The sequence below is a fragment of the Falco rusticolus genome, chromosome 20, assembly GCF_015220075.1.
Source record: "Falco rusticolus isolate bFalRus1 chromosome 20, bFalRus1.pri, whole genome shotgun sequence".
NCBI classification, from domain to species: Eukaryota; Metazoa; Chordata; class Aves; order Falconiformes; family Falconidae; genus Falco; species Falco rusticolus.
The window spans coordinates 1893007-1906657 of record NC_051206.1 but is presented as its reverse complement, the minus strand read 5'-3'; the positions used below and the strand labels follow the sequence as shown (position 1 = coordinate 1906657).

At 41.7% G+C, this 13651-nt stretch overlaps 1 protein-coding gene across 3 annotated transcripts in view; it reads left to right on the top strand.

Annotated features, from left to right (window-relative positions):
• LRRTM4 (leucine rich repeat transmembrane neuronal 4) overlaps positions 1-13651 on the top strand; it is a 223799-nt gene that overhangs the window by 94552 nt on the left and 115596 nt on the right. The window lies entirely within an intron of this gene.

Below are 13651 nucleotides of genomic sequence, written 5' to 3'. Positions count from 1 at the left end.
AAAAAGTTAATGAGCCATAAGGAAAAGGCTGATAATGAGATGTTTATTGTCAGGATCATGGGTTGAGAGTATAGTCTGCTGATGTGTTGTTAGAGAGAAACATTTATGTTCTGGAGTATCATGAGATGCTGGTTTTGAACACCACCTTTTGTATGGTCAGAGATGGATTCATTAGCAGGCTGTACACTTAGACCTCGTATGCATCTTCTTAATGGCAGTTTGATTTATGTAGGCTTAGACTCGGTACATTTTCAGTCTTGCCTGCTGCTTTATTTTTGGGAAAGCTCAGGAAAAAATGGTATGTATTTTTTCCAGTAGCTGGGTGTTGGTTGGGTTTTTTTTATTGTTTTATTTATTTAACTCTTCGCTGGCTTCTGATTTTACTTGTGGACAATTAGTTTCTGTTTGTAATAAATACATCATCAGATTAGGTGGATGAAACAGTTACTTCTGGCACTAAGCTCCAGGAATCCGGGGGCAGGGGGTGGGGTGGGGAGGGCAGAGTAACCTCAATCAAGCACAGAAATGAAAAATTAAGAACTAGTATTAGAAAACATAACTCTTAATGTATGCGTGGCAGCTCTTATTTAAGTTCTGAAGCGAATCTGATGTTAGAATCCAATATCATGTTATTTATGTAAAGAAACAGCTTGCTTTCATCTCCAGTTGCACAGAAAGGTTAGAAATGTGTTTCTCGAGCCACAGATCATTCTTTAAATTTCTCTGTGCCCAACTCACTTCGATGTTACTGTTTGCAGTGGCACTGCTCATGTAAGCTGCCGCTCTTTGCAGCTGTCCAGTTCTTACATGTCTGCATTTCATGTCCTTGACATGAGATTTATACCACCATGATCTGTCTGTCAGTCCCTGAATCGACAGAATAAAGAACCGAAAAAAAAAACCAATCATGAAACTTCCAGAATAAAAAAAAAATTCTTACGTAAATGTGAAATATTGCAAGAGTTAAATAATAGAACATTTCAGGCTGGGAGGATTCCATGACGGACGTCCATATGAGGCTTTTAGACAGCTATTACTTTTGTCCAGAGAATGATGGGAGTTTGAGCCATATCCTCAGAATTTTATAACAATTTTCCAAAAGCATATTTGAACAAAATAATAGTGTGTCTCCCAATATATTAATATAATGCCAGACCTTGTCATTTCTCTTCCTTTGCCTGTTAAGTAAAAGCTGTTTGTATTATCTGGTGGATACTGTAATGGCTATAGAGGGGAAGGGTAAAGCAGCAATCTTTAATATCAATTCTAGTGTCTCAGTGCTAACTGTAAACCTGTATTAAGTATAGAAATTACACAGAAAGGAGCTAGTTTCATTACTCTCATATTTTCAAAAAATAAGTGTTGCCGATTCAGAAGCATAATTATATTGTTCTTTTAGACTTTTGTAAGTAATGGAGAGAACAAAGAGCAGATCTGCTCTTAGGAAATGCCTGAAATAACCTCCATGCTAGCTTTGCGCTTCAAGGGCTGCTTAGGGGTTGCTCTAAATTTGTCTGCCTGTCCCCTGAAGACAAACTAGCACCTCCAGATACTCATGGAGCGCAGCATGTGCTGGCTGCATATCATCTCACCCACAGGACAAATATTTCTTCCCTACAGCATGAATCTTAAGCACTCTTTTATTTCAGGAGCAAAGCATGGCCTGGTTCATAGCAGCAGCAGCTTGTAGTCTTTTCCAAGTCGGTATAGACAAGGTCACTCAGCACCAATGAACCAAGGGCCAACAAGTGCAAATCCTGGATATGCTTTTCATTATGTCATCTTGTACAGTCATTCTGCAAAGTATCTAGAGCTGTATTTACATTCTTGGAGTACCAGTGAGTAGAGGAAGGTGATGCAAAGTAAGACAACTGATTAGAAATAGTTTTGCAAGTTGCTACCTGCTGTCCTCTGTGGCTGTAGCAGTAAAGGGAGTACAGGTGACTCATAGGGACTAAAAGGAAGAGGTGTTCCTTTTTTTAAAGGACCTACCTGACTGAGGAGGGGGAGTAGCACGCCAAAAACACGTGCTCTGACTCCCTGACACAGACACTCACAGAGCTTTCTGTATTCACCTTAGCACCAGCAGCTTTTCTTCTTCAAATTCCATGTGTAATGGACATTGGACTGAGCTGCTGAAACTGCATGTGAGCTTGATCTGATGCTGGGCTTCCCTTGAGATAAGAGCTGTTGAGAGAAGTGATAAATGCTGTTTGTTAGGCTCCCCCTAGACAATGGGGCCAATCACAGCTTGTTTTATTTGCTCATCTCTTTGTATGTACATCAGAGGGGTGGTGATGCCTAGTAGCTGAGCATCAATTCTTGGCTTTGCCACCTATAACTGCAGTATGTCCCTGGGTATGTCAGTTCCTCCTCCGCATTTCACATTGAATCTGATGTAAAGCTTTTGATTTCAGTGTGTGAGTGTGCAGTGATAAGAGGTGACAGCCACAGCCAGACAGACCTCTTGCTAACCAGATATGGTTGCAATATATTTAACTCACTGTGCGGGCATTCTGGGAAAAAATAATAAAGACACAGGGTCTTTGGGGGGTGATCAAGTGTTTACCATCTGGTGTTTGTACTCTGGTGTTTGGTGACAATCAAGAGAATTGCAACCAAGTTGTACAAATGGTTTCCAGTGCAAATGACCGTTATGGCCCTTAGTAAATACATGCTCTAGTGTTATTTACATTTGGGAGGGGAAGGCAGAATCTCTGCCTAGGTACATATAGACTGTAGCTACAGAAATCAGCTTGGCAATAGTCCCTCTTAAGGAAGAAAGTCTCATGCAGTCTCTTAATATATGACAAGAATAAGGCGTCTTTTAGGAAGCACAAAGCTAACATTTACAAAAGAGCTTGTGGAATGAAACCCCAAATGGTGCAAGCTTCTTGAATCCAGTAGTTGGTTAAAAAGCTACATGGGAGTCTAAAGAATATTTAAAAGAATAGTTAGAAAAAAACTAGCAAAAACCCCATTGCTTGACCCATTCTTGCTGCTGAGAAGGTATAATAAGAGAAGAAGCTTTATGAGTATTGCAGTGAATAAATCCTAGTTTCCAATATACCGCTCCATGGATTTTCAGATTGATGTACAGCATTTGTTTTTAACTTTTGACAGCCCAGTCTCCAAAGAAACCCAAAAGGCAAAACCAAAAAGACCCAACCCCCAAACCATTTTGATATTCTGAGATTAAAATGTTTTGCCTTGCAAAATGTTGAAATGCCATGTTTCTGTTTTTTAAAAAAAGTTGTGTCTGCTTTTGCTGGTGAAACTTTTACTTGAGTTCAGCATGGCTTCAAAGCAGCTTCAGAGCTCTAAAATTCTTGCCCCCCACGCCCTTAGTTATTTAATGATTCACTTCCTGTAGAAATCTTTATTAATTTTATAATACCTGAGGCTATATCAGCACTTAGGAGTAGGACTCATTCCTTGAATTTTCTGTCAGATTTCTCATTTTTACTTTCTAATTTTTAAAGGGTTTTTTTTTTCTATAATTACTGTAACAGGCTCATATTTTGTGATACAAGCAAAAAAACTTGTAAACTTATATAGGATTCTGTAAACATAATATAATTTCCCAGAAGTTACTCTGCTGTTTTGTATTGAAGAACCTCTTCCACAGATAGCTTTGTCAACTGCATTCTGATTAATGGATTCATGATACAAGACACTTAATAGACATCTATGTTTACAATTTTCAAGATAGCCCTAAGGAATAATCGCTATCTCCTATTGAACTTTAGTGGGAACTGGCCCAGAAAATCCCTTAAATTCTCTGAGAAACTTGCCTGGAAAAATATTCTGTGTATTCCAGGACAAGTTTACAAGAGAGAAGATGACTTAAGGTGTATGCAGCCCATTCTCCAGTCTAGCTGTGAGGACATTCCCGTCATGCATATGTGCATATACATCTCTTTGCCACTGTAAATCTCTGACCTTCACTTTAAATTGAGATTGGTATGTGTAAGCCTGTGTTTATATATACAGAAACTGAACCCTAGAATAGTACATACTGTTATCTATGGGACCGGGCTTTAATTCCACATGTAAGACAAGCCCTGATAATTTTTTTTTTTCCTGACTGTGCATTCTGTATCTGTATCTATATATTCTGTCTAGTAATTAGTATTATTCTCCTACAGGTAGGATGAATTTAATCTCCACTACTTCCCATGATAGCTATTATTTTACCTTTTTTCCTTAACTGCTTGAGTTTAGCGTGACATCCACATTGTCCCCCCACCCCTTTTTGCATGAAGCTGCTAAAGGGTTTCACTTTAGCTTGTCTGAAATTAATGTTCCATTGAAAATAAATAGTCCTGTTCTCGGGTTGATTAAGGTGACGGATCCTGTAGTAGAATTGCCAGTGCTGTTCAGCTGTTCTGAGCAGGAATAACCAACATTTACCAGCTGCAGATGCGGAGTTTGCGATTACTTGGCTCTGGCTGCCCCGGGCCGTGCCACAGAGGCCTGGATGGCGGGAGGTCAGGCACAGCAGGCCTCTCTGCAGGGACGGGGAGGCTTTAACATAATCCAAGAACCTGTACCGAGTTTGAGCTGTTTGTTTTTTGGGTGAGTAATGGATGCGAGAGGGTTTCAGTTCCTTTGAGAGGAGGAATTCCTCTGGCCTTTACCTCACAGACCAGTTCCCCCGCCCCCTCTCAGAGGCAGCCATGGCCTGAGGGAGGGAGCCCGCTCCGGCCCGTCTGCCAGCGGGACGTGGCCTTTACCTGTTCAGCGGGGGCGCCGGGCCCTCGGGGACCACCCAGCCCCAGCCCCTCCTCTCACAACAGCCGCTGGGGGCAGGTCCTGCCGGGTCGGGGTCAGCCCGCAGCCCCGGCGCCGCGTTGCCGCTTCCCGCCGTTTCCCGCCGCTTCCCGCCGCTTCCCGCCATTGCGGGCCGGCCGGGAGCACGGGCGGCGTGGCGGGCCCCACAGCCTGCGGGCCCCGGCTGCCGCAGGGAGCGGGGAGAGCGCCGAGTCCCGCGCTGACAGGAGGGTAAAGGGGTAGAAACCACTCAAAAATGTATTTCATCTACACGCTGGGAGGGCGCCGAGGCGAGCTGGCGGGAGGAGGCCCGCGGTGTGGGAGCCGCTGAGGGACGTGGCGGCCTCTGCCCCCCCCCCCCCCGCCTCCGGAGGGGCACCGCTCCTGTCACACTTCTGCTTGGAATTCTCAGGGAATTGTGTGATCCTTGGATGGAAGGGATTGCATGTGGCAGGTATGGTACTTCAGCAGCTCCTTACCTTCTCTTTTACTGCGTAGTCCCTATCAAGATGAGTAGTAAAGGATAGTCACAGCACTATCCAGGATGGTTTAAATTGAAATGTCAATGTATTTTAATGATATGCCAAGGAATAATCATACAAAATCATGTGTTTTATGTAATGCAGATAACAACTTTTCTGTCAAAACCTATTGAAACACCTTAATTTTGACTTATTAGCATCATGTCGAAACTCCTGACTGACTTTTTAAATTCCAGGCTTTGAACCTCCATGAAAACAATCCGTAAGTCAGAAATAAGTCATTTGGCATCAAACTTGAGGCTTTGAGCTCGTTTGGAAATGTCTGCATGCAATCAGCGATAGTGTGATTAGTGTACAGACAGACAAAATGGTGGTTGTGTCCCATTCACGTTTGACTGTTGCCTTGTGGTTGTAACAGCTGGAAGGAAAAAGGAAAAAAAAATCATGGTCAGTATTATCTTAACGTTTCTGTTTGTATTTGCGTGCTGCTTGCAGATGAATTGCAGTTTCTAGGTAAATAGGTGTTGTGCAGAGCTGTCTGCTGTCTACCTTTGTTAAATAATTCTCAGTGTTGACTTCTTCCAGAGCCATTTGAAGTCCCAGCCACGCTGCCTGAAGTGCAGAGGCCATTTTGTGTTGATACTGACAACTGCTTGTGTGAAGGTTGATTCTGGAATCAAATTTTGATAGCTCATAAGTGCAGCTGTGGATTCAACAGTTCCTTTGCCTCTGAATAGCTCCCTTAAAACACTTGAAATAATTTTAAACTACTTGGGTTTTATCCTAGTGCAAACGGGTCCATGAAGAAACATTGCCAAGTGCAGAAAGGCAGTCTCAGCACTCGGGTTCCTCTGAAAGTCATTAGGAGATGAGGCAAAATTTAATGCTTTGACTTCCCTGAGCATTCATGACAGAATAACAGACAGAGGCTACCTAAACTGAACTTTAAGGACTACAGGAATTGTGCCATCTTAATGATAACCTGAAGTGCAAAAAACTCAATCCTTTCGTATTTTTAACTTGTTGCCCAGTTTAACTTTCTCCCAGTTACACAGGCACAAGGAGTGACTGGGAAGAGGCCCACTGAGACCTCTCTGCTAGGGCTTGGGCTTGGTAAGAGTATGGTCTTTTAAGAGTGGCTTAAAAAAGATATTTTTCTTTTTCTCCTTTGCCTGTTCTGTTAACTTACAGAAAGATGCCTATGGGTGCTACAGGCTCGCTACTGTAGAATTGCAGGGGTTCCTGTGTAGCAAGTCTGATGTGTGACTGGATTCTGACTGAGCACAACAGTAACAGCTCTGGACTGGAAAGTCACATTGCCGCAAGAAGATGGTGTATGCTTACCATGTTCTTATGCTCCTTGACAGCATGTAGCTCTTCTAACAGAGACAGTATATTGACTGAGTTGGCTCTTGGTTTGATTCAGTAGATCTGTTCTTATCCGTGTTCTGTTCCTCAGGCAGGAAGTTTTCATTCTGGCTGTATAGCAGAGCAGGGAGAAAAGCTGCATTTATGACTCTGCGTTCCTTTCCTTCCAGAGTGGTAAAGGTTAGGCAGGTGAAATACAGCATACTACCTTCTTCCATCTATCCTTGTTTAAGTGGAGAGATGCTCTGCGTATTTTGATCACTCGTGTGCTGGAGACTTGAGGAAAATGAAGACCGGGTGCTACTTACTGAACTGTAGCCTGAGATTTTCCCACTCATGGTTGTCTAGATTAAATTAGCACCACAGGCATGTAGCAAAGATATTCAGCATATAATGTTGGTAATGTGAAAGCTGCATGAGATTAAAATGAAGCTCTTCATTTCTTTAAGAAAATAATTACGTTATTGTTCCTAGGCTTTTGTTTGTAACGTGAAAGAGAACAAAATACTTTTATTCAAGAATTCAGAAAATGAGCTTCCAGAAGAAAATGAACATACCTAGACGCTGGCAGCATTTGCTAATGATGGTCAAATGGTTCTTTCTCTGACAAGGGCTTCCATTCAGAATGATCATTTATATCACTGTTTTGTGTTCTCTGTGGTTTTTTTGCTTTCAGAAAACTGCCAGATTTCTTCAGTAGCAATGCCCAAACACGAGGGTCCGTGAGACCTCACATTAACCTCATTGATACCTGTGTGATAACACGAGAAGGTCCTGAGCTGTTGTGGTAATGGCCAACAATATGGACTTGTAAGTTAGAGAAGACTGTCCAAAATGCTTAGCAACATCTGGTAGAACATAATTGCATTGACAAGAAATAGACATTATGACTAATGAGGCTCTCCTAAAATCCTTTTTTCTAAGGGGCTGTGGAAACGAATAATGCTGCAAAATGTGAAGTACTAAAGGGCAGCACTGCTGGCTTGTCACTCTTTTAGCCTGCTTTTACCAGAGATGCTTGACAGCTTAACAAAATGTGCCATAATCTGCACTAAAAGCTGCAAGTATGCCTGCTGCTTACTCTGGGCCAAATTGCCTGCTATGTATGCTACAAAGCTCTATTAATTTCAAGAGGATTGCATGGGATATAAATACAGGCAGCCCATGATTTTCAGTCTCCAGTGTACTAAATTTTAAGTGTAGCTGAAATCTGGAATGGAGGTCATTGGCATTACATGCCTTCATTAGCAGTAAATGTGTGTGCCAAAGACTAGGGCATAAGGCATTTGTTTTAAATGCTGGGTCTTAACATTAGCAATCACATAAATAATTCAAGTGTTGTGATGTCTGGACCTAAGTTTAATGTTTGAAACTACAGTTCAGCCCTGGAATTGAGTACCTCTTTAACACATAAGCCATAACTTTTCTATGTTCCTGTCGAACTTAAAGATATTATCTGAAACTGGAGTCTCAGCATATTTAGACACACATTGCATAGGCAATATTTGATCCCAAAGCCCTGAAAAGCTAATAGATCAGATGTGCATGTCAGATTTTCTTCCCTCCCCCTGCTTTGCCATTCCTGCTCAACTGGTGGTAATGGGGACCTGGTGCGTGAAAGGAATGGGGATATTTATCATTCGGTACACGGGGGCGTGCCAGTACTGAGCAAGGCAGTGCGGTGCAAAGGCTGATGCTGTAGTCTTTGAGCCTCCAGTTAAGTACGTGTTGCAGTGCATTTCTTAAAGCTGGGTCAGCTTGAGCTGCAGATGTCCTTTCTTTTAGCAGGGGTAAATACCTTGCAGCTGTCCCTGTGCTGGGGTTACCTTTCTGCAACTTGCTTGTCTGTTAAAGCAGTGATTCTGCATATTGAAGGTGGTCTTCTTGTTCCCTGTTACTTATGTCTCAGAGATTAAACCTAAACAACTGCTTACCCCTGAAGTAACTTTTCAAAGCAGAAGTTGTGGATTTGGCTGATTACTAGCTTCGTGACTTACTGTAAATTAAAAATTATGATGCTCCCCCCCCACCCCAGCCCCCCGAGTTTTCACAGAGCAATTGCTGGTATCCTTTAACATCTTTCAGCTTCAGCTCCTGCTGTTTTTTTTCTGTGAAGGCCAAAAAGCAGTATACACAACTGTTGAAAATGTCATTGCCTGTTATATCCATCCTGAATTCCCTCCTGATGCATTGTAATTATTTCTGGTTTGTATGCCAGTAACTCAGTATAATGAAAGCATCTTTGCCCGTATGAATTTACTAACAATCAAGGATGTTGCACTGGGGGACTGCTGTAGTGGTTTGTCAGATAATCCCTCTGGGGTTCATCCTTCTACTGCAGGATGGCCCAGCTGCTTCTGAAACAATCTTTCTGAAGTTTGTGGTGATTCAGCAACCGCTGCACATGCAGTTGAGCTGTCCCTGCCACAGGAAAGAACAGGTGCTGAGGGAAAGGAACTGGTTGGAAACTACTACATGCATACTACTTGTGAATCTGAGTCACAAGTATTTTAGAAAATATTCTTTAGTGTTCATATTCATAGCTAGCTCTTTTAAAACCCTTTCGTGAGGGGTTGACTGTGTTTTCCTAAGACTTTGTTCTTTAGAACCTGTTTGTACAAATAAACATAATACTCCTAACATTCTATAAAAGCAAATTAGATTTATATGAAAGAGTTCAGTGAACAGCATTTTGAATGGGATCCATAATGGGCTTTTTAATTAAATGAATATAGTCATTTCATAGAGGCAGTTCTCATTAGTGTGCCAATATTGAGATGACCATTTCCTTCTAATCACATTGTGTGTTTCTGTAAGAGGCTCTGGTTTAGGTTTGATTTGAATAGATTGATATGTGATTGTATCTTGACACCTAGTGCACATATAAAAGGTAAAATAGCTCTGCTTTCTAAATGAAGCTGTTAAGTATTCAGTAAAACAAATGACAGTTGTTTACTGTAGCATGTCTTTGCTGGTGCATGTACACATCTCAGTGTCTACCTGTTGCAGTGCATATATAACTCCAGCTATTTAAAATTCCTTTGCCCAGGATCTTTTTCTGTTGCGTGAGAGAGACTTTAAGGGACCATAAATTTCCACCAGAATTCAGGAAAAAATGTTTTCCCTCACAGCCTTTTCTTTCTTTCTCCTACTTTTCCATGTGTAATACATAGCGGTTACATATTTTCCTTTAGTGTTGTAACAGAATCGTAATTCTATCTTCAGAAAATTAAATTTCCTTCTTTTCCAGCCTGTATATCTTTCTGTTCTATTCTTTAATACTGAAAGGAAAATACCAAGGAGAAGTACTGGCCCTCCTTGGATCAAAACCTATGAAACTTGCCAAGGAACGAGTTGTAAAAGAGGGTAAACTGTTGGGAGACTGGGAATGCACAAGGAACTCAGTTTTCAGCACCCCAAAATCAGAGTTAAGTATGAACTTCATACTGCAGCAGCCATGCACAATTTCTACAGAAGTTCACAAAAATCTCCACTGCAGATGCATAAGCACAGGTCAGAGAGGCTTGGGCGGTACTGGGGAGCTCATGAGTCAGCAAGAAAAGAAGTGTGTTCAGCTGTACGTTTCTGCTTGTGCCACAGGATTGTTCCTAAAGCACCTGCCTGCCAGAGTCTGTGCATTGAATGGGGCATTATAGGCAGCGGGGAGGAGAACAAGAGTTGATTGCAGGCCCTTTCACAACGAGAGGAAACATTCAGGTCCCATTCTCCCATCTTCTTTGGTACTTCTGCTTTAATTGGGAAGCTTAATTCTGAAATTTAGTGGGAGTGATGTATAAAAAGTTCTTGGAGAAGCTTCAGTTCCTTTTTCTTTTCACCAAAACACATGTGTGTTATCAGTGCACCAAGGTCAAACTTACTGTACTGTGGCATTGAAAGATACTATTTGAACAAAACTCTTTTACCAAAGTTAATACCACATTTTGTGTGTGATTTAATCCTGTTTCAAAAGGAGAGGTCCAGTACCGGTCACAGAATTACCTCAGCATCTTGTAGCAAGTTTTTTAATGCTGATGTACATTGTTAATGTTCAGAAAGTTATATCTGGATTCAAAGTGTTTTGCTGTTGTCAGAAGTCTAAACACAATGGGCCTCCAGTGGTGAGTGGTTCAAACAGTTAAAGCTGTGAAGCTTCTCTGTTTTAATGACACAGCTGCACAAGTGCTTTTATAGGAAGAGCTAAAAATGTCAAAGCACAATTTAAAAATGTTAATTAAGTTTCAATCTTTGTGGACAACATTGTTAATCACAGTAACTGAGTGAAACAGCAACCCTTGATGTTCTCTGTGTCACATCTTATTGAATGACAAGTCGTTCCCACTCCCAGGTGTCTCTTCAGCTTCCTCTATTCGGTTTTGCCATGAAAGAAATAATCACTTAATATTGGTTCTTTGGTCAGAAAATTTTGTCAAACATCCAACATTACTTGGTAAATGTAATCCTCTTCATTTTTCCTCCTTCGTTTCCAAGTTTTAATTATTACTGTTGCTTTGATGATATCTCAAATGCTGTATACTTTTCAAGCATGAAGGTTCAATGTTTAAAATAATAAACTCGTCTGGAAGAGGTGCCACACTCCAGAAGAGATCTGGTGGTGTGTGATCCATGTATGTCATGCTGCTTTGATGTTGGGAGAAGTTGAAAAGCAAGTTCCATGTTGTGCGAGCGGGCACTGGTTTCACTCTGATTCGCTTCCCAGGGCAGAGTTGTTTTAGTTTGGCTGAGCAACAAGAACCAGGGTGAGACATCCTTTGATCTTGGACAGCTGTGTACTTCATTCTTCTAATCGCAACCTTTGGTGCCTTGGTAATATATAACCTGTGTGTGTGATGAAATGATGAGGGAAATATAAGCTAGTGCAACCTTGCATTGTCAAAAACCTCTTGCATCACCGGAACCAGACAAGATGTGCTTTATTCCAGATATCCTTTAGAAGCTCTAGGCTGATTAGTAGGAGATCCACAACACGAGGAGTTGAAAACTGTGTACATCATCCATGGCTGCTTCATAATAATGAAGAAATAGTTGTTCAGGTGGTGGTTTCTGCGCTTCGTTGGCTTAGGTACCACCAGTTTGGAGAAGACTCCTCTACAGCGGCAGCCTCTCACTGTGGACTGTGCGTGAGTGGCTAGGGGCTGCGTACCTACCCGACTGTGTGCATACAAGCAGAGACATTCAGCTGTTCCCTGTCTGCAGGAAGAGGAGAGTGTGATTTCACACCGCCTTCCTCCACATGTTTATCAGTGTCTTGGTTTGGGAATGCTGTCTCTTGTCTGTAATATCCTGGTGATCAGCAGAGGCAGGAGAGGAGGGAGGATGAGAAGAGGGCTAGAGGAGAGCATAACCCTTTTGTGGCACTTGCAGTGCCACTCGGTGTGTCTTGGCCTCTCTTCACACAGAACGTGGTAGCGCAAGCTGAATTGCTCCTTCATCCCTTTCTGTGACCTCACAGGTGTGCCTGGCCTTGCTGACCGATGTACCGATTGCTTTCATCATCAATCACATATTGTGTATGTCTGTTTTTTTCAGGCTGCTGGCCTTGATAATGACGCTTAATGTAAGGCAGACCTTTACACTGTGCTAATGATTCTTAAATTACTTTGAATATATTTCACATTGCTCATTATATCACCTTCATGAGCTCTGAACTAGGCCTGGATGAGCTTTTTGACATATACAGTAGCTTACTGACGCATCCACTCAGTTTTACTTGCAGCAGTATTGCCTTCTAATGTTTTCCCCCTTTAATTATTTCCATTACTCTGAGCCAATGTACATTATTTGTCTCGGCTGTCAAGCCCTTGCAGAGGGTTTTATCCCACTAACTGTAATAACATTTCTTTTTTTTTTTTCTTCTTTTTATTGAAGTTGCAGCTTAAATCATACTTGCTTTGTTCTCAGCAAATAAAGGAGGATGCTAACAAGGCTTCCAGTGTGTACATACGTATCCTAAATGCATTTTCCATGTGTGTTTTTAAGCTGTCTAAAGGATAAGCAGAAACATTTTGGGGAGCACTGCACTTTGCTTTAAAAAAATTAAAAACTACCACCAATGACAGGAAAAAAAACCCAAACTACAAAACCCCATGCCTTGGATTGTCCTTTAGTGTATATCAGGCTTTGATTCATTTGTATATGAAAAGGTAAGTGTGCAGAACAGCATTCCTGTTAGGAATTTTCAACCCTCAGTAGGGCAGGATCTGTCTTTTGCCTCTCTAGAGCACTGTGCATTTCTTCCTGTAAGTCAGCGTAGGAAGGATTTAGATACAGGGAGGCAATAAGGCCAAAGCCATAGCGCACAACAGGAGCCTGCTGCTTCTGTGTGATGCCTAGGGCCATCAAAAAGGAGAACACTGGCAGGAATGGAGAGTGGAGGAGGAGTGTGCGTGCCCATGTGTTATGACTAAACGATAGTTGAGCCTGTATCCTATCCTGCTGATTTAGGAACTGCACAGTAGCCACAGGCTTTCTGCAACTTCAGCAGTTGATCTATGGTCTCTCTGTGTTATCTAGCTTCTTTCTAAATATTTATTTACTTTTCATAGTACTTATCACTGTGACACTCAGACCGTAAAAGTGCTTCGGCAGATAGTTTGCAAAACCTTGCACACCTGCACAAATTTATTCAGCGCTGCAAATTAACTGCTTTTGTAATACCACGATACAGAGTATGACCTGTGGCATTTTTCTTGCTGGTAAACGCTGTTAGACAAACCATTTCTATTCCATTTCTTTGAGTAAAATACAAGAGGATAGACATTTACCAAGAATTCAAACTAGTTTTGCAGTATCTTTGTTCTGCCCAAAAGCAGCAACATTGCTGGTTCAAATGTTAGTCAGTTGGGCAGCACCTGAATCTCACACAAAATTATACAGGGCCTCGTGAAGAATTAGATGTACTCATTCAGTAATGCTGGTATGATAATCCATGTCATTGTTTCCTTTCAGTTAATAAGGTGGAGATTATTGCTGGTGGGTTTTTTTCCCCTTCTGTTTTTTCTTGTTTCCCT